This window comes from Panthera uncia, chromosome B4, assembly GCF_023721935.1.
Source record: "Panthera uncia isolate 11264 chromosome B4, Puncia_PCG_1.0, whole genome shotgun sequence".
In the NCBI taxonomy this organism is placed as follows: Eukaryota; Metazoa; Chordata; class Mammalia; order Carnivora; family Felidae; genus Panthera; species Panthera uncia.
Genome location: NC_064809.1, coordinates 35,461,843 through 35,487,088, shown reverse-complemented (window position 1 = coordinate 35,487,088; position 25,246 = coordinate 35,461,843). Strand labels below are relative to the sequence as shown.

Below are 25,246 nucleotides of genomic sequence, written 5' to 3'. Positions count from 1 at the left end.
AAAAAAAAAAAAGAGGTTAGAGTGGGAGAGAGCCAAAGCATAAGAGACTCTTAAAAACTGAGAACAAACTGAGGGTTGATGGGAGATGGGAGGGAGGGGAGGGTGGGTGATGAGTATTGAAGAGGGCATCTTTTGGGATGAGCACCGGGTGTTGTATGGAAACCAATTTGACAATAAATTTCATATATTGGGGGGAAAAAAAGGGCTGCTTAGAAAGGAGAGGGTTAAGGACAGTCTGCTCATATGCCATGTGTTGTTTCATAGAAGCGATGACCACTGATAATTATGGGTACTGAAGGAAAATCTGAGTTAAGGATACTTGGATAAAGGATTCTTGACAAGTCAGTAGCATATATCTTACTCAGTTGTCTCTAGGGAACAGTGGGTTACAACACACTTAAGTTTTTAAGTAAAAAAACCATTCAATGAATTAATGTTGCTTCCCACGCTACATTTTCTGCCTACTGTTGCCTGTAAAATACCCAGTGATTCTCTTTTATTTGTATTGTGATTTTATTTTATTTTTTGTTCTTTTGTTTAATAGAGAAAGGCTATTCTGGACAGAAAAACTGTGAATAAAAGAAACATAAAAATGAATGAGGAGAGCTATAGAGAGCAGACATAGAAAGTGAAGGAAAGAAAAGTTGAATAAATACAGAGAAAGAGAACAGTTTTTAAAACATTGAGTCTAAGCTCCTTTTGTTCCTAGTTTATAGATGGGGTTGATGATATCCCTAACTAGGCTATAATCATACTAACCAAGAGACTTAACTGCACTGGTGGTGTAAATTTACTAAAATTCTGCAGAATTTTGAAGCGGTATGCTGTTGTCCAGCTAAATCCTTGCTATTTGTTAAGCACTATTTGTTCACTTACAATGTGTGAAGGAAAATTGTGTTAAATACAGATACTTCCATGGTATAATGTTAAAGACAGCAGTATTAAACCACAGATCAAGAAATGCAGACTGGAGTTGTAGAGCCGTACTTACTTACCCCTGATATGGATATTGCCTCATAGAACGCATATTTAACAGCCTAATTAGTTATCTACCTCACTTATTAGTAAAAAGGTAAGGCCTGCCTCTCAAATGTAGCATGTTGCCATAGAAATTTTAATTTCTCTCTTCTTGAAAGAGAAAAATCCAAAGGACAGAATGAAATTGGATTCCGAGTAGCTCCTTTGGATATTGATAACCATGTAGTGAAGATGCAACTGAAAGGCCACTGGAAGCAGAACACATGGCTGGTTAGTTTTCAAAACTTTTACTTCAGGGGCACATAGGTGGCTCAGTCGGTTGAACGTCTGACTTCTGCTCAGGTCATGATCTCATGGTTCGGAAGTTCAAGCCTCACGTCAGGCTCTGTGCTGACAGCTCCGAGCCTGGATCCTGCTTCAAATTCTCTCTCTCTCTCTCTCTCTCTCTCTCTCTCTCTCTCTCTCTGCGCCCTTCTCCCACTCGTGCTCACTCGCGCTCTCTCTCTCTCAAATAAACATTAAAATTTATTTATTTAAAAAACTTTTACCAAAATTTTACAGAAGAACAATGCTTCTTAAAGCACTGACCATAGTAATGTATCAAAGTTTAACCGGCATTAAATTATTTCTTTGTGTAACAGCTTGTCTTTGAAATGAAAAAAGTATTTTAGCTTAGTTCCATTTTTCAAATATGCTTGAATGGGCTTAACTCAGTCTCTCTAAGGGGAAAAAAAATATCTCCAGGATGAGACCAAAATCGAAAATTTCTAACTAAGAATTTTTCAAAAAGTTTTGAGTGAATGAAACCAGGAATTCACTAATAGACTTGCATTACACGTTATGTTACAATCAAGCTACTGTAAACATCAAAACAATTTTGCTCAATACATGAATTGTGTTAATATGTTTCTTCTTGATTGAGAATGTGCTTCAGTCACTGAAGTTATTGCTTGAAGTGTGTGAAGTTGTATCTTTAGCAGGCTTCCCTGGAAAACCTGGGAAACAGGGGACTTAGGTTATCTGTAAAAGAATACAGCAACCAATACCACCTTCTATTGGTGGAGAAACCAATCAATTTTCTGCCTCATCACAAGTAAGAATTTAAGGGAACAATGCAGGCTATTGAGAAAGATGACCCTTAATACTACAAAATGATTTGTCTATGAAAGTATTATGATCAAGGTTTGACTTTACTTTTTGAAGCCCTAGAAACATATGACATGAATCACTGCCAGATACACCCATTGGTTTATTTTATGTGTATGTATTCTGTTTACTTTTTTGTTTTGGGGATGTAGAGTCTTCTGCAACTGACATTTGTTATCCAAATCTGTGTGTCCAGTGTATTTCACTGTACCATGTTCCCCCAGTAACACCCTCATGAGGACAGGACAGGACAGGAATCTTGTCTATATCAAGAAAGATGCTTAGCATATAGTATCTGCTCAGTAAATATTTGTTGAATGAATAAGAGACAGAAGACAGTAGGGTAAATTCTGTACTCCTTATCACATCCTACAAGACTTTCTTTCATTTGGCTTATTTATTAAATACACATCCCTTCTCATCCTAGCCATGAAGCATACCCAGCCACTTCGTTTTAAACTATTTACAGTTTCTATACTTCTGTCCTTTTGCTCATATTGATCCTTGTGCCTAATGTGCCCTTCCCTACTTTGTCTCCCTGGACAGTACCTAAATAGGAATCTGAGTTTTTTGTTTTTTGGGGTTTTTTTTATGTTTATTCATTTTTTAGAGAGTGTGAGCAGGAGAGGGACAGACAGGGGGCAGGGAAGACAGAGGATCTGAAGCTGGCTCGGCACTGACAGTAGAGATCCCCTTGCAGGGCTTGAACTCATGAACCGTGAGATCATGACCTGAGCCGAAGTCAGACATTTAACCAACTGAGCCACCCAGGCATCCCAGGAATCTGTGTTTTTAAGCTCAGCTAAGACATCATTTCTTCTATGCATCCTTTCCTGAAACCCCAGGCAGAATGTGCTGCTCCCTCTTTAGGGTTTTTGTAGTACCTGTAACACTTACACTTACTTGTTTTCATATCTGTCTTCCCATTCTAAGCTTTCTGTCTGTTGAAGACATGAGCTATATAATTTTCATCTTAAAATTAGCACCACATCAACAAGTACCACTTGCTCAGTAACTTAAACGAGTGAGTGAATTCTAGTGAGTTCTGCGTAGTTTACTAGTTTGTATTTCATATTTGAGATTCTTATTTCTCCAACTACAAAAGATCCTTCACTGCCAGAACCATGTCTTATATTTCTAAAGTGCCTAGCAGAATACTACGTGTATAGAGAATGTTTACTGTATACTTAGCTGATTATTTATTTGGCAATCCAAGACAGTTTTCTCAGTGCCATTCAGTAGCTTTGGATAATCTATTGATGTCAGGAACCCTTCAGACTCATCCTGAGTCATAATCCTATAATCTACAACCTCCTGGCCTATAGAAATATAATCTTATTTATAAGATTTATTTATAAGAGTTCCTGGAATTTCTTTTTTTTTTTTTTTACTCACTGGTTTTGGTTTATGTATCCTGAAGCTCTGTTATTGAGTGCATATACATTAACGATTATTATATCTTCTTGATGAATTGATTCTTTTATCATTGTATGTCTTTCTTGAAATCTGATGGTATTCCATGTGCTTTGCCTGATATTAACATAACTATTCTAGCTTTTTTTAGGTTAGTGCGTGCATGGTATATCTTTTACCATATATTTGCTTTTAAGCTATCTATGTCTTTATATGTGAAATGAGTTTCTTGTCACAGATATATACTGTCTAGTATATATCCCACCAACCCAGAGGGCACAGGTCTAGGGGGAAGGGCTGTCTCTTCCTCCTTGGTTCCAGAGGGCAAGGCTACCTCCTAGGTTTCAATAGGCTAGGCTATCACCCAGGGCCAGAGGGGTGGAGTTGCCACCCCAGTGGGCCTGGAGGATAGAGCATCCAGCCAGAGAGGATTATTCTCAAGCCTTAAAATCTAGTGGAATTTGCCCTGTGAGGTTTTGAATTTGCTTGGGACCCATGATCCCTTCTGGAATAGGATTGGCTAGCCTATGCCTGTCCCACCATTGTATTTTAGAAGTAGATAATTTGGTTTCAACAGGTTCACATCTACAGAGGAATTTTTGCCTCAAGGTGAATCATACCTTGAGTCTTTTCCACATTCGATTTAGATAATATTTAGATGAGATTTGCAGTTTAGAGTTGAGGCTGAACTGAGTTAAGACTTTTGGGCTGTTGGGGGATGCCCAGCTGGCTCAGTCAGAGGAGTGTGCAACTCTTGATCTTGGGGTTATAGATTTGAGCTCCAGGTTGGGTATAGAGATTACTTAAAAATAAAATCTTAAAAAAAAAAAGGACTTTTGGGCTATTGGGATGGGGGTAAATGTGTTTTGCATGTGAGAAACACATGGAGGTGGGGTATTACGGGCTGAATTATGTCCCCTCAAATTTTTATATCGAAACCCAAACTCCAAGAATGTGACTGTATTTGGAGACAGAGCCTTCAATGAAGTAATTAAGTTGAAATTAGACTGAGAGTGCGGGCCCTAATCCAATCTGACTGGTTCCATATAAGAAGAAGAGATTAGAACATATGGAGAAACACTAGGGGTATGTGATCACAGAGGAAAAAAAAAACACGTGAAGACACAGAAAGAAGGCAGTCCTCTGCAAGCCAAGGAGAGAGGCCTCAGAAGAAACCAACCCAACCAACACCTTGATCTTGGACTTCTAACTTCGAGACCAGTGAGAAAATACATTTCTGCTATTAAACCACCCAGTCTGGTATTTTGTTATGGCAGCCTTGCATATTAATATGCCTTCTTTTTGAAAGCTATTCTTGTCTGGATATGGAATTCTAGGTTGACTCTTCTGTTTTTTAATACTTTAAAGATGCTGTTACATTTTTTTCTGGCTTACATAAGTTTCATATGAAAAGTCTTTTATATTCATATATATACTTTTTCTTTGTCATGTTTCTTTTTTTCTCTGACTGCTTTCAAGATTTTCTTTTTATCTTTTGTTTTCAACCATTTGAAACTAATGTGCCTACTTGTGTTTTTCTTTGTATTTCCTTTTTGGACTAAAATCCTGTTTTGGATCTCTGAGTCTCTTGGACCTGCATTTTGTTGTCTTTCATTAATTTTTAGAAAATTCTTGGCCATTTTCTCTTTATATATGTCTTTGCTTCTTTGTCTCTTTTCCTTCTCTGACTACAGTTGTATATTTGTTAGGTCATTTGATCATGTCCCACATTTCTTGGATATCTGTTTTGTTTTGTCTTTCATGTTATATTTAGAGATTCCTACTATCAACTTTGGTGATTTCTGTTGATCTGTCTTCAAGTTCACTTGCGTTTTTTGTGTGTCTCATAATTTTTTTATTAAATGGCAAATGCTGTATGTAAAAGAACAGTTGAAACTGAAGTCAATAATATTTATGTCTGGAAATAGGCATTCCTCTTCCATCAGGCCATTAGTGTTGGGAACTGAGTCAAGTAAGTCAGTAATTGAGCTGGGTTTGAGTTTTGTTTTAGCAGTAGTTACTTCATTGCACACAGGCTTTAAATTTTCCAGCAAATTGCCACTATCATATATTTAATATAAGTTCTAGAGTATTGACTTTTTTTTGTTTTCCTACTTTGTTCTCAGCTTTCAGTACGTTCCTCATGCCTGTGTCATGGAGGGCTCTTTCTTTATCCTCTTGCCCTTCTCCAAGTAGCAGACTGCTCTTGTTACTCAGTCCATTGTTCATGGTTGGGTCAGGGGAGGTTTCTTCATTTTTCTGCTCCAGATTCAGTCATAGGCAGCCTCCGTTTCAGTGTTCCTGCCCCACCCCAGTGACAGACAATTCTCCCCACTCTCAAGGTCTAGACTGCAGGCAGATTTCCTTCTCTTCTCCAGAAGCAGCAGACTTCTGCTTTGAATCAGTTCAGAATTTGGGGGCATAGTGGACTCCCTATCTCTTCTCTGGTGATAGATTCCTTTGCCTAGTGTCAATGCAAGATAGGATAGATTTTTTACTATTGCAGTGGCAGCCAGTCTTTAGGAACAGGGTTCCTGCCCTGCCCCCAGCACACACTGCTTTTCTTGTCAAAGCAGAATGAGGCCCTAGGCACTGAAAGGTTTCTTGCCTCCCCTAGCACACTACTCTTGCTTTATATCCAAGAAGAGTCCAGGGTGCAAGTGGGTCTTGTGTACCTGTCCTCTCATGGCAGGCATTGCAACTTGTGCTCAGACAGCGTCTAAAGTATGGATAGATTTCTGTAGTGCTACTGCTCTACCCTCAAACCTTGCCAGACCCCACTTCCTGTACCATGGAGGTAGGGCTATCTTGGGATTCCCACTCTGTCCCTAATCTTTCTAACTAACACACTGTAACAGCCAATAGAATTAGGAAGTAAAGTCTTAACATTGTACAGAATTCTCTAACGGTCCATTTAGGAAATACGAGGATTGATGTCATTTTTACTCCTCGTGCTATGTTCACAGAACTGGCATGGACTTACTCCAATAAAAACATCCCTTTTTTGAAAGGTGGAAGATTATGTATACCCATAGAACTATTAAAGTTTTTTCTCAACCTATCAATAGGTTGGTAGCTTAATGATAATTATAGAATAGCTAGATGGAAGAATGTGATATATTCTTTCTAGGCTCTACCTTGAAATTGTTCATAGCAGTGACTTTTAATTTCTGAGGTTTTGTAGGTCTGCCCCCAAATTTTATACTCTTTGGAGTTGTCTTTGTGTGTGATATATTAGTTTTGATTGGATTGAACTTGACATGGATGACAGACAAGCATGTATACATTAGTGTCATGTGCTACAGGTGTCAGCTTCATGGGAGATGATAAATGGTAGATGATAGTTATTACTGTTTACATGCTCATTATTTTTGGTTAATATTTTACTAAGACTGCCTGTTGAGTTCCACATCAACCTTGGAATTTTGCCTTGTTCTAGAATCTTGAGCATGAAAAAGTCTGACCCTAAATCTTTAGCTATACCTGTGCTTTCTTAATTTCAAGCTTCCTATCATTGTGTATCCATGTTGTGATCTAAGAGAGCAGTCTTAAGTATAGATATTTTAGGAATCACAAAAATGGTTTGCAGAAGATTGAGAAAACCTATAGTTGCCATTTTTTATGTAATATATATTTAATTGCAGTTTTGGTCCACATGTTCTTCTTTGTGGTTATACCAAATTATTTTTAATGAAACATTTCAAGCTTTCAGAAAAAACATAGAGATTAATATAACATCAGCTTTATACTCAGAATTAACAAACACTACTTTGTTATATCTGTTTTAGGTTTTTTTAATTTTTATTTGTTTTTGTTTCAGGTTTTTATTTAAATTCTAGTTAGTTAACATGTAGTATAATACTGGTTTCAAGTGTAGAATTTAGAGATTCATCCCTTATGTATAATACGCAGTGCTCATCACAACAGGTGCCCTCCTTAATACCCATCACCTATTTAGCCCATTTCCCCCTCCCTCCATCAACCCTCAGTTTCTTCTCTATAGTTAAGAGTCTCCCTCTTATGGTTTACCTCCTTTTTTCCCCCCTACGTTCATTTATTTTGTTTCTTAAATTCCACATATGAGTATAATTATATGGCATGTGTCTTTCTCTGACTGACTTATTTCACTTAGCATAATATGCTCTTGCTCCATTCACGTTGTTGCAAATGGCAAGATTTCATTCCTGTTGATGGCTGAGTAATACTCCATTGTATATATATACCACATCATCTTTATCCATTCATCAGTTGGTGGACATATGGCCTCTTTCCATAGTTTGGATATTGTTGGCAATGCTGCTATAAATATCAGTGTGCATGTATCCCTTTGAATCTGTATTTTTGTATCCTTTGGGTAAATACCTAGTAGCACCATTGCTAAATTGTAGGGTAGTCCTATTTTTAATTTTTTGAGGAATCTCCATACTGTTTTCCAGAGTGGCTTTACCAGTTTGCATTCCCACCAACATGTAAGAGGGTTCTTCAGGGCTTTTAATTTTTTTTTGAAATATTTACTTATTTATTTTGAGAAAGAGGAAGAGAGAGCGAGCATGGGGGAGGGGCAGAGAGAGAGGGAAAGAGAGAATCTCAAGCAGGCTCCATACTGTCAGCACAGAGCCTGATGTGGGGCTCGATCTCATGAAATGTAAGGTCATGACCTGAGCTAAAATCAAGAGTCTGGCACTTAACCAACTGAGCCACCCAGGCACCCCTTCAGAGCTTTTTTTAATGCTAAATATAGTTAAAGTCTTCTTCATACCCCTTCTCAGTTGCATTTTTCCTGTTTCATCTGTAGTGGCAACTGCTATCCAAAATTGGTATGCATTTTTGCAGTCTACTTTTTTACCTTTTTAATAATGTACATATTTGTTTCCATAAACAATATGCAATATGATTTAGTATGATACAAATTTGAAATAAGTGGCATCATACTATTTAGACCATCTTTCTGTTCTTTATTGTTTACTATTCCCAGGCTCTCTAGTCACTTAGTGTTGGAAAAAGAGACATTGTTGAAATTTTTTCAAATAAATATACATTTTTTACCATTTTACATATGGTTCTGGAGCCCTAAAGAAGCTGTCTTTGAAAAACTAGATTGAGATAGTGTCAAAGTAGAATGCTATTATGGTACAAAGTCTGAAAAACTAGATTGAGATAGTGTCAAAGTAGAATGCTATTATGGTACAAAGTGCCTAGCATTAAGAAAAAGTTTTATTAAGTTCAATTTTAGATTTGAACATCTTCTCTGTTTATTTTAGTCCCATATTTGACCACTGTCTGTTATCTTCCAGTATCGCAGCTCACAATGGAAATTACAGGTCTGTATTTCCCACACTACACTTCTATCTTCTTCTCCTACATAAGGTGCCTTTGTTCCTTTTGTTTTTTTTAATTTTTTTAATGTTTCTTTCTTTTTGAGAGAGAGAGCGACAGAGTATGAGCAGGGGAGGAGCAGAGAGATAGGGAGACACAGAATTTGAGGCAGGCTCCAGGCTCTGAGCTGTCAGTATGGAGCCCAACACGGCCCTCGAACTCATGACAAGATCATGACCTTAGCTGAAGTCGAACACTTATCCAACTGAGCCACCCAGGCACCCCAGGTGCCTTCATTTCTTTGCCAAGTCCTCTTGCCAGCTCTTAGGCAGGAAATCTTGTTAGTGTCTCCATAAATCCAGCACTGAATTGATACTAGCTAACATATAACTAACATCTACTCAAGGAGTTGGATTATTGGTTCTTGGGGCAAGTATTATAGAACTGTTGGGAAAATTGTGGAAACTTTTCAACTAAAACTTTTCTGTATATGCAGACAATTTGAGACTTTAAGTTTTCAGACTTACTTTCAATAGAGCTTGAGAATTTGGGTCTTGGTGTATTTGGGAGGGATAACAATGAGTTTAACATAAGTATTATACATGTTTTTTAAGGGTTATATTGCTACATAACAGTTCCTTGTTTTCAGAAAGATGTAACAAGGTGGGACACTCCAGATATTTGTAGGTACAGATATCTGAAAGACCACACTCCTATGTATAACATAGCTGCAAGTGATTATGTTCAACTTCACAGTGAGGTCAGGAAGCATTTATAAGTCTCCTATGACTCTCTTATTCATACACTTCTGTTTTGTATAACATAATTTCCCTGCAACAATGAACAGCTTTTCAACTTGTCACCAGCACAATGGCTCATATAAAGTGAATGTGGTAACCAGGTTGGAGCATAATATTGTTCATGGGTCAAAGTATCCTGGTTTGAAGAAATTGTGTGTATTGTGATTTTATGCACACTGGCCAGAATCAATATAATCATCAAAAACTAAATTGATTCATTTGGGAATACCTATAGTTAATTATATACACTTTCAGTATTTTGGTTTGCAAGTGAAGGGATACATGGAAATTATATTTTGAAGACTTGGGTCCTATTCCTTTGGGTTTTTATCTCTACACTTTACCAGGCATACATTGTTCAAATGGTGAAATTAAGGCTATTTCGTCTCTAGCTGTGATCTTGTCAAGTTCCAACAACCAAGTAAATTTGGTACAGGTCACATTTGAGATAGTTTATGGCCAGAGAAGCCTTGTTTTTAAATATCTTGGGTACACAAAAGAACATCCACTATTTTATCTTCCAGGTAATTTTTTTTCTAACTCACATTATGCATTTTTACTTCTTATCATATAAAATTAGAAGTTATATTCACAATATTGTATTCATTCAGCATTGAGGTTAAAGGGAAGCATGTTCCAAAAGGATGGAATGAATAACCAGGAACTCAGCTGGACACCTTACTGTACTCCAAATTGAGTGAATACTTCTGGAGCAGCGCTTCTCTGAAATGATAGAGGATATCAGAATCTCCCAAAGAACTGTCCTCTACTCTACATTCCCATCTTCGTGATTCTAATAATCAAGGGGAATTGAGGTTAGAGAAAAATAAGGTGAATCCAGGAGTGAACTCTCAGGCACTGTCAGGAGAGAAAATTGATTACTTATGCAGTTTGTAGTATCCTGAAAGATTAAAACATACCAGGAGCCCCCATGGGTGCTCATACAGAATCAAATTACAAGCAACATCTTTACCGTCTTTCCAGTATATACTACTATGAGTTTCATAGTCTTTTTTTCTTTAACATCTCAACAATATCATAACACCAGAGTTCATTTCAACAGAAATTATTTTAAGGAGACCCTAAATATTGCTGCCCAAGTACTCAGGTATTCAGGACTCCTTGGAGCCATGACAGAGTCTAAGGCTATGTATGGCATAGAACAGCATAAATCCAGAACATCTTATACCAGAAAGTGTTCCAAGAGCGGTGGTATATTTCAGAAGGTCATGGGGCTCTCAATGGCAAAATGTTGAAGAATTTGAGCAGCAAAATAAATATTGATAGTAGCAGATTATAACCCATTGAATAAAATAGAAATCTGTGAATCTATACTGGTATGAAGAAATGAATGAATAAACAAATGGGGGAGAAAGGAGAAAGCTGTATCCTATAGTAGAATGTGAGCTAGTAAAGGTGGAAGGAATGATGTAATTGGAGAATCACTATTTAGCAACCATCATAGTAGTAACTGCTTTGGGCAAGAATCATCAATAAATGTGAAAAACAGTAGGTAGAAGTTTGTATTTACATAGTCTGAAAGTATCTCTTCACAAAAAAACTATTCCACTTAATTAGCACAAAATTCTTTTAGTTAATTTGCATTGGAAAAACCCAATAGATAACATTTAAACCAAGTGACTAAAGTTTAACATCACCCTTAGTGGTACAAATCAACATTACATGCTTTCTGATTATATGCACTGAGAAGAACACAGGTGTTTTTCTGCTACACAGTATGTAATCTAAATTTAATAATTAGGAAACATATAAAGTTATATAGAGATACAGTAAATGAATGATAGAGGCAAAGATAGCAAAATGTTAGCAGTTAAGTAATCTGGATAAAGGGTTGGAGAGTTCTTTGTATTCTTGCAACTTTTCTGTAAGTTTGAAATTATTTCAAAGTAAAAAAGTTTTAAAAATTTAAGTCAGCAAATACGGGGTTCAGATTTTCATCATCTTGTGAAAATGGAGGTGCTTTAGAGTATTGAAAATATTAAGAAGTGTATTAGTCTAGACGACTCCAAAATATTACCCATAGGCAGCAACAAGATGATGCAACCCTTTACAGAATGAATTTGGGTTGGGGGCAGGGGGTGTGGCACCTGGCTGGCTCAATGGGAAGAGCATGCAACTCTTGATCTTGGGGTTGTGAGTTCAAGCCCCATATTGGGTGTAGAGATCACTTAAATAAATAAAATTGTGGGGGGAAAAAAGAATGAACATTTTATATATAGACTAATTGTATAACCCCACAACCAGTTGGTAGACATTATAAGGCAGCTTTTAGTTTAACAGAAAGAAAAACTTCTGTGTCTGTCAGCCAAAAAAAAAAAAAAAATAGACAGCCATATAGGAAAGTAGTTCTTTCTTGGAGAAGCTGCTCACTTGCGTTGTAGAAAGAATTCAGCATTTGGGCACCTGGGTGGCTCAGTTGGTTAAGTTTCCATCTTCAGCTCACGTCATGATCTCACGGTTCGTAAGTTCGAGCCCCACATTGGGCTCTGTGCTGACAGCTCGGAGCCTGGAGCCTGCTTTGGATTCTGTGTCTCCCTCTCTCTCTGCCCCTCCCCTGCTCATGCTCTGTCTCTCTCTGCCTCAAAAATAAATAAGACTTTAAAAGAAATGTTTTATAAAAAGAAAGAAAGAAAGAATTCAGCATTTGGAGATTATTTGAGTCAGATTATTTCCAAGATGTTTCCCCCCTGCCCCCAATCCTGGTTGTCTGTCATTCTAGTGTAAAGGGAATGTAAGCAGCCCTAGCCCCCAAAATTTTAAGACTGTATTTGAATATGACATTGTAACTCAAACTCAAAAAATAAATTAGGTAAAAGATTTGAAAAGCAGAAGGTAGGAATAGTTTAAGAATAAACAATTGTTTCAAAAGGGCAGCTTACATAGAGAAATTAAAAGTACAGAACTTAATGATAGGGTAAAGGCTTTTGTCTAAATGGCGAGGGCCCAGGTTTCTCCTTTTTTCTATTCATCTAAGGGCAGAATGAGAGAGTATATTAAATTACAAAAAGATATGTTTCAGTTAAACATAGGGAAAAATCTGTGGACATGGAATAAATTTCAAAGGGATGTGGTAGAATTTCCTTTCAGAGAGATTTAAAAACTAAAGTTGAGTCCCAGACACTTAGTGCCCCCTCCCTAACCCCATCACACTTATCATATTGTGCCCATTTGATATAGATCATCTCATGCTGTCAGTAAATATATATGACCTGTATGTTGAATGCAAATATTTTTGAAAGTAAACCTTTCATTTGTAAAACTTTAGTAGCCCTGGAATTTTTGGTAAAGCCAGTGTTTTTGGTTCCAAATTTGGGCCTTTGTAAACAAGGATTAGCAATGGGTAGTTGTTTTTAAGCTTTAATAAAGAAATGTTTTTTAATTTCAGATGTTCGCCAAATGGCCCATCAGTAGCTAAAATTACCCCCAATTTGGCAGACATAGGGAACATAAAACACTAAACATAAGAGAAAAATGAAAAAAATCGGACTTTATCAAAACTTTAAACTTGTGCTCATCAGAACATTCACTTTATATGTGTGTGCACACGTGTGTGTATATTGAGCAAAGGACTTCTATCGCAAAGATATTTTAAAAGTTGGTAACAAAAAGACAAAACAATACAATTTTTAAATGGGCAGAAGACTTGAATAGACAATCACAAAGAAGATACACAAATTAAGCACATGGAAAAATGCTCCCACAAATGAAAGCCACAATGAGATTGTGCTACAATCCCACAAAAATGGCTAAAATTGACAAAACTGGTAATACCACTTGTTAGGTGTCAAACAGCTGGAACACTGATACTGGTGAGAATTTAAAGTGGTATAAGACTTTGGGAAGCCGTTAGGCAGTTTCTTATTAAATTAGAAATACTCTAATACTCCTAATTAGATATACTCTTATCCTGTAATCCAGCAGTTCCCTTCTTACTTACTTAAGAGATGTGTCCACAAAAAGATGTGTACAAGAGTGTTCATAACAACTTTATTTGTAAAAGTCCAAAACTGGAAACAGTCCACATGTTCATTAACAAAACAGGTATTTTTAATTATTTTATATCATGAAATGGAATACTACTAAGCAGTAAACAACAATGAACTAAATACAAGCAACTTTATGAATGAATCTCAAAAACACAATATCAAACAAAAGAAACCAGATACAAAATAAAATGTAATTAATGTATGAGCAGAATAAACTAATCTATGGTGGTAAAATTAGAACACTGGTTTCCTGTAGGAATTGACTGAAAGATAGTACAAGAAACTTTCTGGGATGTTGGAAATGTTCTGTGTTTTGGTTGGGGTGGTGGTTATATGGATATATGTATTTATCAAAATTTGTCAAATTGTACACTTAAAGATCTGTGCATTTCACAATATGTCAATGATAGTTAAATTAAAATGAAAACAGAAGGGCACCTGGCTGGCTCAGTCGGACAAGCATGTGACTCTTGGTCTTGGGGTCTTGAGTTTGAGCCCCACATTGGGTATAGAGATTACTAAAAAAAAAATTAAATAAACTAAAAAAAACTTGAATAAAAAAAATGAAAACTGAAAAATCATTCCCCACTGCCAGGCTCCTTTTTAACTTTTTGAAGAAGTTGGACTGATAAGCAGATCCTGCTAAAACTTAAAATGGAATTTCTCCCTAGAGTACAAATTCCTTTTCTCCACCATGAATGCCAGCCTCCCATCAGGGGCCCGACCACACTGGAATGAACTTGTATCAGCCAGTCTGTTCTGTGGGTCATGGAGCTTTGGATTCCATCTCCCTTTCCCAGCACTCTGTCCCATTTTTTAATTTCCAGGGAAGTATTGTTCCAAAACTTGGCTCAGACCTTGTCCTCTCCCTGGATTCCTTCTTCCATTTGTTTTCTTGATTTTGATCAATCACTCTTTGGCATGTATCCCTCTCTTTTCAAGGTGGTGAATCGGGGGGTTAAATGCTGGGGCCAGTATTGGGCACAGGACCTAAAAGTCCTCTCCCTCGCTCAGGGAGTGCATCAGTCATCAGTCACAGCATGACATTTCATCCTCCTGTTTTAGCATCTGCACAGATTGCTGTACCACAGAAGTGAGCCAAATGGACTTAGGAGCTGTTGGGGGACAAGGGACAGGGGGCAACAGCAAGAGAAAATAAGAAAGAAAGAAAAAGAATGGTTCTTTGTGGGGCAACAAACTTTGTTCTGGTTCCCAGCCTGAATGTTTCTGATCTGGTTTTCTTCTTTTTGTGATGTTTGAACTCGTTTCCTTAGCTCCAATGTTGAACTCTTGTCCAAAAAACTAAGAGCAGCAGAGTGTGAGAGGCTGAGAGAGGCAAGACCAGCAATCCAGCAAAAATAACTGCAGAGCTGCAAAGATAAATGTGTGCCTGTATCAGGACTGGGCTTGAGAAGTGTGTGTGTGTGTGTGTGTGTGTGTGTGTGTGTGTGTGCGCGCGCACGCGCGCGTCTTAACAAATTTATGAGAAAAATCCTGTGGAGTAGCCTCACTGTTTCTCTCCTCTCTGCTCTCACACAGTCTGGCACTTTCTCCTCCTTCTGACAGCTGCCATTAACCTTTTTCTGCAAAGAGCAGAGTATCTTGCCAATTGGATGTTGAAAATTTGGCAGAGAAAAGCTTGTTCAAAAAAAGAAAAAAAGAAGGAAAGAAAGATAGGGAAGAGCTGGGCAGACCCCACGAGAGAGGACAGGGGCTGACAGGGTACTAAGCTGGGCCATAGGACACAAAACTGCTGCCTTAACTGCTGATAAAATCCCCAAAAGCTGAGTTGGGGAAATGAAGAGGAAATGAGGATTTGAATATAAAAGCAATAAGGACCTCTTTTACATAGTTGAAATTACACAGATATTAAGCATTATCTGCAGCTCGCTCTCAATGTGAGAGTAGCCTTATGGTGTGCACATGAAAGGCTTCAGTTAACTAGGGACAAAACTATAGGTTTGGGGCAGAATGTAGAATAATCTTGCTTGTGGAGAGAGAGGTTAAGAGACCCTGCTAGACCAAAACTTTTTTTGATAGAAAGGATCCATGAACCATTTCCTTTTTTAATTTGCCTCAGAGAAGGGGAATTCTCCTGTTTCTGTTTTGTCTGTAGATCTTGCCCTCCACTTCTTGCCTAGGATAGCTCTTGGTCCCCATTACTGGTGCCTACCTCCAACTAGCCTGGACTAAATAAAAGTGAACATAAAACACCTACTCTGAATTCAGGTCTCACGTGTTCTTGGCTTTGCAGCAAAAAAAAATGCAAGAAACTTTTTTAGTTTTTATTACCTCGGTCTTGCACTGGATCCTTTAGAGTTCTAAAATATGAATATGGAATATTTTTTAATTACAAAGCTCTATACTTATAGAGATCTTAATGTTTTCTAGCTGCCCTAATTGCATTTTTTCCTTTGTGTTTAAAGTATTTCCATGGGAGAAGAGGTTAACACTCCTGATTCTGTAGAGCTCCTACAGGAGCAATTATTTACCGTCTTGGAATTTTAATGAGTCTTAACAATTACTGCAGTCCAGTACATTAAACACGGGTCTGTCGTCTCCAATGTCATCTTGCAGAGATAATGCTCCTCCAACTAAGCAAAGAAGAAAATTAATGCTGTGGATGGGGAAAAAAAAAAACAAAACAAAACATGACCAGCATAGGCACGGAAACTTGGAAATGACAGTTTTTTGGTCTAGTCAGAGCATTTGAAATAAATGGTCCTTAGTTTTCTTCCAAACTATTTAATTTTTTACCAAAGGTTTGGTGGGACAGTCCAGAAATAGAAGTAACAAATTTTTTATGGGCAGAGTATCTCCTCTGGTGTATGCCAGGGACTCGCAGCCATGTTTCTGGCCCAGCATACCAGAAGGATTCAAAGCTCCTATAGTAACGGTGGCGAGGTACAAAAGTAATTCTCTAAGGTAGACCTGTTTAAACTTAAGAAAAGACAAAAGGTGTGGGACCAAACCCCTCTCCCAGTGGGACATGACCTCTTAGGTGTAAAATCAAAAGGGTACCATAAAATGTAAGCAGTCTTCAGTTTCCATACAGACAGTACTGCCATTCCTGACTTGGCTCTCCTGTGCCGCATAACGTAAAGCCCTGCTTCCCCCAGAAAGTACAGGGGAAATGCTACCACAACCTCTTTTCCTATACTAGTCACTAGTCTGAAGAGTCCCTGCTACTCGAATGACCTAGCCCTTCACAACAGCCACTAGCTATTACTGCTGTATTCCCCGAGTCTCTAAGAGAACCTCCTGCACCCCTTATAAGAACAGCCTGTTTGCTGGAGCCACTGCCATAGAAGTGAGGTTTTCTGCTAAGTCAGAAAGGTGGGACTAGGCCATACTCACTTGCCACTGGGGCAAGTGAAGATGCATTTTTGATGTCTGGAGTTAGAATCCAGAAGGCATCTTGCAGTATATAAAACGTTATGAATGGTGGTTAAGTTCTGTGACTCCTTACACCAACAATATTGTATTAGTTTGCAAAGCTGCCATAACAAGACATTACAGACTGGGTGGCTTGAACAGCAGTAATTTATTTCTCACCATTCTGGAAGCTAGCAGTCAAGATCAAGGTGTTGGCAGGCTTGCTTCCTCCTGAGGCCTCTGTCCTTGGCTTGCAGATGGCCACCTCCTCACCATATCTCTACGTGACCTTTCCTTCGTGTACGTGCATCCCTGATGTCTCTGTCCAGATTTCCTCTTCTTCACAAAGACACCCAGTCATCAGAATAGGACGCACCCTAACAGCCTCATCTTAACTCAGTTATCTCTTTAAATACACCTCTTTAAGTCACATCTCCACCTACAGTCACATTCTGAGGATATGCGATTAGAGTTTCAACATGTGAGTTGGGGGAGGGAGCATGATTCAGCCTGTAACAAACATTATGGGTCAGTAGTCTCATGGGGACTACTGGGGAACCTAACTACTACTTAGGTAATTGTTTCTGGGTTTCAGACAACTGACTTTCAAACTCTGGAAACGGCATTCCAAATAAATCCTGGGGCCCTGCCTATTAAAAGGTAGGAGGGTACTGCACAATCTGTTACTCACACCCACTAATTACAAAATACTCCCTTAGAGGAGTTGCAGGGCGTACTGGTGACTTCAATCCAGAATACTATGAAAAGAACTTAGCAACTGGACCTTTCTTTAAAAGCTGTGTAATAGATATAAAAGCACCAAACATAAAGTAGACACTTGTTTAGTGAATGAATCAAATCAGGAATTTTTGGAGGTGTTCTTCTACACTGTATGAATGCTATCTTATTGCTTTGTCTACTAATTTTTATACAAAAGACCACCTAGGCACAAAAGAAAATCTCCCTATGCTGTCCTGGTGAAAGCGAGCCTTTAATTTTAACACTGAACAGATCTTGCTATAAATTGTAGTGATGCTTAGAAGCCCTAAAGATTAGGTTTTGATTGATAGATTAGGTTTTAACATTATCAGAGTAAAAAAAAAAAAAAAAAAAAATCCTACCCTTTTCTAATGTAAACCCTAAGCCAAAGGTCAGATGCTAACATCCTATTGCCAATTTAACAGAAAAGCATGATATGGTAGTGGCTTAAAAGTAGTATCATAGGATGTTTGATAAAGCTCCTGCCTGATTTCATCTGTTCTTAAATTTCACTGTTCAATTTATTCCTTTGAATCATGTATCCCACCAAAGTACTGCCTTTTTAAATGCAGGAATTTCTAGGAAGGATAGCACATTGACATTACCACCTAGCATGTCTGGTGGGGTATCTGAACACCAGAATGATTAGAATAGTGAGTAACTCAGAAGAGGTCAAAAAAGACCAAATTGCCAGATTAAAAACCAGATTAGGGGCACCTAGATGGCTCAGTCAGTTAAGCATCTGACTTCGGCTCAGGTCATGATCTTGCAGTTTGGGTTCGAGCCCCGTGTCGGGCTCTGTGCTGACAGCTCGGAGCCTGGTGCCTGGAGCCTGCTTCAGATTCTGTGTCTCCCTCCCTCTCTGCCCCTCCCCCTCTGCCCCTCCCCCTCTCATGCTCTGTCTCTGTCTCTCAAAAATGAATAAACGTTAAAAAATTTAAAAAATAAAAAAACGTTAATCTCCTCAGATAACCCAGGCCTGGTGATAAAGCATCATTATACTTTGAATTCTCTGATTTTCAGCTATTTGATACATCAAGAGTATGTGGGAAATCACACCAACCTTTCAGGAGCTTTTAGCCTAAATTTGAGCCAACAGATACTATTCCTTAAAAAAAAAAAAAAAAAAAAAAGTTCAGCAGGGCGCTGGGGTGGCTCAGAAGGTTAAACATCCAACTCTTGGTTTGGGCTTAGGTCATGATCTCATGGTGGTTTCAAGCCCGGTGTCGGGCTCCACACTGACAGTGTGGAGCCTGCTTGGGATTCTCTCTCTCTCCCGCTCTCTGTTCCTCCCCTACTTGTGTGTGTCTCTCTCTCTTTCTCAAAATTAATAAATAAGCATTAAAAAGAAAGAAAGGAAAGGAGAGGAGAGGTGAGGAGGGGAGGGGAGGGGAAAGAAGAGGAGGGAAGGAAGGGAGAAAGAAAGGAAAGGAAGGAAGGAAGTTCACCACAGCTGGATGTGAGGATGCACCTAGCAGGAAGGTAGGGAATCATCAGAAAGATTATGCAAGAAACTTTTGCAACATTTGCATGCTTGGGTTTTCTCAAGCATCCTATGATGAGACACACAGAAGACACAATGAGAAATCCTCATGAGAGCTGAAAAACTCCTCTAACTAGAAATAGCCTGCAGGCTTTAAGTTGGGGATCACTGTTCTAATATTATTTTAATATCAGGAATGAGCTATATTTATTCATGGATTGATTAAAGCTGGAGAGAACTTAGAGATCTTTGGATCCCCCCACACACACCTTTTTCTTTTGCACATGAAGAAGCTGAGGCCAGAGAGGTGAAGTGACCTGCCTAAGATGATAAAGCTTAGTGGCACAGTTGGGACTGGACGTCTCCTTCCATTTCAGACATTTTCCCATTATTGCACCTTGTAGCCCTCTTTGGAAGAAGATGTTCTTAGCCCCTCAGAGGAAGCTCTAGTAATAACTGTATTCTCCTATAGTGATATTAAATAATCTGCAGGACGCTGCAAGGCCATTTGCCTTCTAGCCCAAGCAGAGTATGTGTCAGCAACAGATAACAGCACGTAGATGCATGTCTGTTCCTGCATTGTGTGCAGACTAAGCACTGTGACTTTCTTTGGGGGAGAAAAGTAAATAGTAGATAATTTAAAATATCTATTAAGTTTCTTTAACTTCCTTGAGGGCTGTATCTTTGCCACCACCTCTCTTGCTCCCTGCACACTCAGTTGAACCCTTAGTGTTTATCTCTTCAATACCATCTACAATACTGCAGCCCACAGGCAGCAGTCCTGTAGGCACTGGGCATAAGGAAAGAGCCACATGCAGGAGATACTGGGGCTATTTATTTGGCCTCCTTAGGTTGTGTGGGGTGGGATGATCCTATGCCTTCTCCATCTTCTCTTGAAGAACTCACTTTCTCACTTGGCTGCTTCTGAAGGTTGAGCTCACCTCCCTCCAGCTGCTTTCTCAGGAAGAGAAGTAGAGAGAAAAGATCTGGTGATCCTTCTCTTCGATAATCTAGGTGAAACTTCCCAGAAGTACTTGCTTTGGTGTGGACTTTCCTTCACAAGCTTGGTCATTCCTTCCATGTGGAAATAAAGCTGGGTGAGGCCATTTGAGCTCTGGACTGCTATGGCTTTTCCCGCACGTTTTGGGGGAACTGTGCTCATGAACGTGGTGAACCTCAGCATTCACTGAGCCAGGCTGGCCTGGAGATGGCCCTGGAGCCTCTCATTCTCACCCTTCTTTTTTTTTTTTTTAATTTATTTAAAAAAAATTTTTTTAACGTTTATTCATTTTTTGAGAGACAGGGAGAGACAGAGCGTGAGTGGGGGAGGAGCAGAGAGAGAGGGAGACACAGAATCTGAAGCAGGCTCCAGGCTCTGGACTGACAGCACAGAGCCTGACACGGGGCTCAAACTCACAAACACTGAGATCATGACCTGAGCCAAAGTCAGACGCTCAACCGACTGAGCCACAAGATACAACTCCAGACCCCCACCTCATCCTCAACCTTCTCCACGTCACATGAGACCCAGTTTGCCATATCACTGTATTATGCTTGCCCCTCACCACTGCTCATGATCCTCCATAAGATGGCCATGTGTACCCAGGGGAGTCGCTCAGAACAGCCCACATGACTCCAGAGCCTTTGTCAGTAATGGCACCCCTTCCAAAGGCCCTTGTTACTGGGCCAGGAACTTGTGCCACACAAAGAATCATTCTGTCATCTCACCAAGGAATCAGGAGACACCACCCAAGGAATGTGTCAGGTTGGCAGTAAAAAAAGAAAAACTTGGGGTGCCTGAGTGGCTCAGTCAGTTGAGCATCCATCTTCGGCTCAGGTCATGGTCTTGCATTCCTAGGTTTGAGCCCCACATCAGGCTTTGTGCTGACAGCTCAGAGCCTGGGGCCTGCTTCGGATTCTGTGTCTCCCTCTCTCTCTGCCCCTCCCCTGTTCATGCTCTGTCTCTCAAAAAATAAAATAAAAACGTTTAAAAAATTAAAGAAATTAAAAAGAAAAACTCAAGCAAGATGCACAGCTCCCTGTGGGAGGCTTTCCAGTCTCTCCCTGCCACAGTCTCATCAGAATCAGATCCATGTGCTGGAAACAACACACAGCAGTCCTGAGCATAGAGTGTGCACTGAGCACATGCCACTGCCACTGTGGTGGAGGAAGTTTCCTTCTCTCTTCCTGCTTGGCCAGGGAGATTCTCTGGAACTGGATTAGGCACTGTGCCGGTTTAGCACTAAAATCTCAGCTGCAACAAAACCCTGCTCTTGACTGCTCTGACAGTTTCGGCATAGATTTCTTATTAGTTGTTTGGGTTTTGTTTTGTTTTGTTTTTTTACTCTCTCCCTTTTGACACTTTTCTTTTCTGAGAGCCAAACCAAACACACTGGGCTGGCTGGCTGGCCTGTCTGTGTCTGAGATTCCCAGAACTGTGCTGCTGTTCTGATGGATCCCTTTGGCAAAGAGGGAAATTTTTCTCCATTTTGATAATGACAGACCCCTAATATTAATGTCTCTATTCACATCACTTAACAGATTTGTAAGAGATAATGTGAGATAACTACCAAATCAACTTAGGCAGCCATATTAAAATTCTGCCTCAGTGGAAAATATGGTTATTTGTTTATAACACTCTACACTTTCTCAAGCCTCAAGTTTTACCTCAACAAGTCTTTGGACTGGTAAAGCCTTGTGGAGACCAACCTATCCATCTCTTTGCCTCAGGAGTGTGCTTCATGTGAGCACTCCACCCAGATGGGTAACTGGGTTACTCTTTTTCTTTTCAGCTTTACTGAGGTATAACTGAAAAAATTGTAAGATGTTTAAAGTGTACAATGTAATGACTTGATATACCTATACATTGTGAAAGGATTTCCCCCCTTTGAGCTAATTAACAATCCATCACCTCACATATCTACTGTTTTTTAAGTCCTACTCTTTTAGCAAATTTCAATTATACAATACGGTGTTACCAACTGTAGGCTTATTCTTTGAGGGGATGATACATCACAGTTCCTTTGATGTTCCAGGAACATTTTTACACTAAAGATGACATCCCATTCTCTTTTATCAGAGACCAATCAGACCAATGTAAATCTCCTATTGGGTTTCCTGGGGGGGGGCTTTCTATTTCCACTCTTACCTTTTGCAGTCACGTCTTCTTTTTTCTCGTCCTACTCTTTCTCTGTTCACTCCCTTCACTTGCACAGAGAAGGCATAACACCTATATCAAGATACAGTCTTGTAGGAAAGTTGGTAACCTGAGAGGTTCTTACAGGCACAGAATACCACATAGAAAAAACTCAAATTATCTCAGCCAGGGAAGAATGCTTTAGGCAGGAAAGCAGCAGCCAGCATTTTTGAGGTGTCTAGACGTAAGTAGCTTAGAAATTAAAATGTTAGTGACATCTGCAAATACAAACTAGAGTTAGAGTTATCAGAAAGCAAAAGTTTGTGCTGGTTTATGTACACATAACTTTCTAAATCTGGATTGCTACATCCATTGTACTTGCCCAGTTCCAGCTCCTGCTCTGTGTAAGGAGATTAATTTAGAGTGGCAGGTGTTAGCAACAAGTGTTTGGTCCCTTAGATTGCCACTGACCCTAATTCATTTTACCTGGGCTACTTGACCTCTCACTTGTTGCCTTTCACAAAATCATGACTCATTCTAACTTTGAAAAGAATAATAAGCAACAGTGAGCAATATGACAACTCTTAGATGTCTGATAGCTAGCAAGACCAAATTTCTCGTAGGATTTTCCTCTGAGGCAGGGGAGACTTCCTCTTTTCTATGGAGACCTTGTGCATCTGGAGACAGTAGAGTTTGATCCCCTAGCTACTCAGTGGTTGGGCTTGAAGGATGATGCATAAGTGTTCCTGAGGTAGACATTTCTGTCAATCTAAATTATACTGGCCACTTTATCCCCTTAGGCTGTAGTTGTCTTACTTACAAGGTTAGAGAATTGAACTGCTGGGGGTTAGTGTAGGAACCTAAGTTTTATGCTTTGTATTAATATAGGCTCCTTAAAAATCTTAACTCTTTATTTCCTTCAAAGTTGGGGAGCTGCCAGGGTAGAACTGCAGAATTTGCAGAGCTGTAGCTAAGAAAGAGAGCAGCTTTTTAGTTGCTTTGTTTTTGTTTTCTTTTTAACCTTTGAAAACTAAAGGTAAAAATACATGATGATATTACACTGAAAAATCTAGCTACCCCAAGGCAAACGGCATGCATTCATTTAATCAATATTTAGGGAGCATCTCATATGTGCCAGGCATAACGTGCTCTTGAAAGTACTAGAAAATAGTAGGGTGTAATTTATGATTTTCTTGCTCTGAAAGGCTTAAGTACCTGGAGTTCCCTCCTACCTTGATGCTTCTGTCGTAAGGGAATGATAGGAGGAAGTTCCTTTAGTGATACAAAACCAAAGGAATCTTGGGGAGATCACTTTGGAATATCACACTGGTTCAGGAGTGGAATTTTGAGTTTGGATGATGTATATGCAGGTCCCCTGGCTGGAATGGAGCTAAACTCGTATTTTTATTATGCCATTTTGTTTAAGATTAGTCATGGAGGAGCAGCAGCATCTGTTTACTTTGGGCCTAAGCAGCAAAAGCCTTTTTTTCCTATGAGAACAAAATCAGATATTGCCTGACAAAGGAGTTCATTACAAGTTAGGGAGAAGGAGAAGGCCCAGTAGCAACCTCATGGTCATTACCACTTCCACTCAGCATTACACAGAGCCTAGGGCTGTGGTAGCAGTTGCTTTAGGTTCTAACATGACAAGCAACTGGGGTGGGTGGAGACTTTAGGAAGAAAACTGGGAGATTTAGGCTGCAAGCTCAGACTTGGAATACCAGGGAAGAGAAGGTTTTGGAGTTGGTCTTTTTTTTTTTTTTTTTTAATTTATTTTTGAGAAACAGAGTGAGACAAAGCATGAGTGGGGGAGGGGCAGAGAGAAAAGGAGACACAGAATCTGAAGCAGGCTCCAGGCTCTGAGCAAGCAGTCAGCACAGAGCTTGATGCGGGGCTCGAACCCACAAACTGTGAGATCATGACCTGAGCTGAAGTCGGACGCTCAACCGACTGAGCCACCCAGGCACCCCTGGAGTTGGTCTTAATCTGTGGGAAATAATCATAGGACAAATACTTAAAGAACAACTTTAGTTTTCCCTGTTACTAAATGCTAGAGGGATTCTACAGAGTGAAAAGTGGCCAGATACCTCTAGAAAAGTAAATAACTAGGCAAGAAATACCCACTGTGTGCTCAGATCCCTCTGACCACATACATTTTGTATTTTATGAATAGATATTATGGCAAAATGCATTTCATTTTAGGGGCACCTGGGTGGCTCAGTTGGTTAAGCATTTGACTCAAGTTCAGCTCAGGTTATGATCTCCTGGTTTGTGAGTTTTAACCCCACATCGGACTGTGCACTGGCAGCACAGAGTCTGCTTGGGATTCTCTCTCTCCCTCTCTCTCTACCCCTCCCCCTACCCCGTGCATGCACTTGCTCGCACATGCTCTCTCTCTCACAAAATGAATAAACTTAAAAAAAAAAAAAAAAAAAGATGCCAAAACAGTGAAGGACTCTTTTAAAAAATGTGTTTCATTTTATTCTCATTTCTCAAAAATCCAACCTCAGAAGTTATTTCATGTCTTCATATCACCTAAGCAGATGTAGTTGAACAGCCTGCTGATTTGGGCTGGGGGACTCTAGCCCAGATCTGGCCAGGGTGGAGGACTGTTTCAGCTTGATCCATCACCGCTGAAAGGCTCCAATTATCATGCCGGTGACCAGCTCAGACCTCATGGCCCATGCATCCTGAGACCTAGCTGTTAAAAACCTCAAGTTCAGATTCTTGTCTGCTTAAACCAAACTAAGCATCTCTGTATAATTTTCTGCCCACCACAAAGCTATCTCCGGAAAGGAATTAATCTGAGTCACTGCCAACCACAACTGAATTT

The 25,246-nt window shown here is 39.4% G+C and overlaps 1 protein-coding gene across 5 annotated transcripts in view; it reads left to right on the top strand.

Annotated features, from left to right (window-relative positions):
- The window catches only part of ERC1 (ELKS/RAB6-interacting/CAST family member 1), a 511,095-nt gene that overhangs the window by 466,576 nt on the left and 19,273 nt on the right, over positions 1-25,246 (top strand). The window lies entirely within an intron of this gene.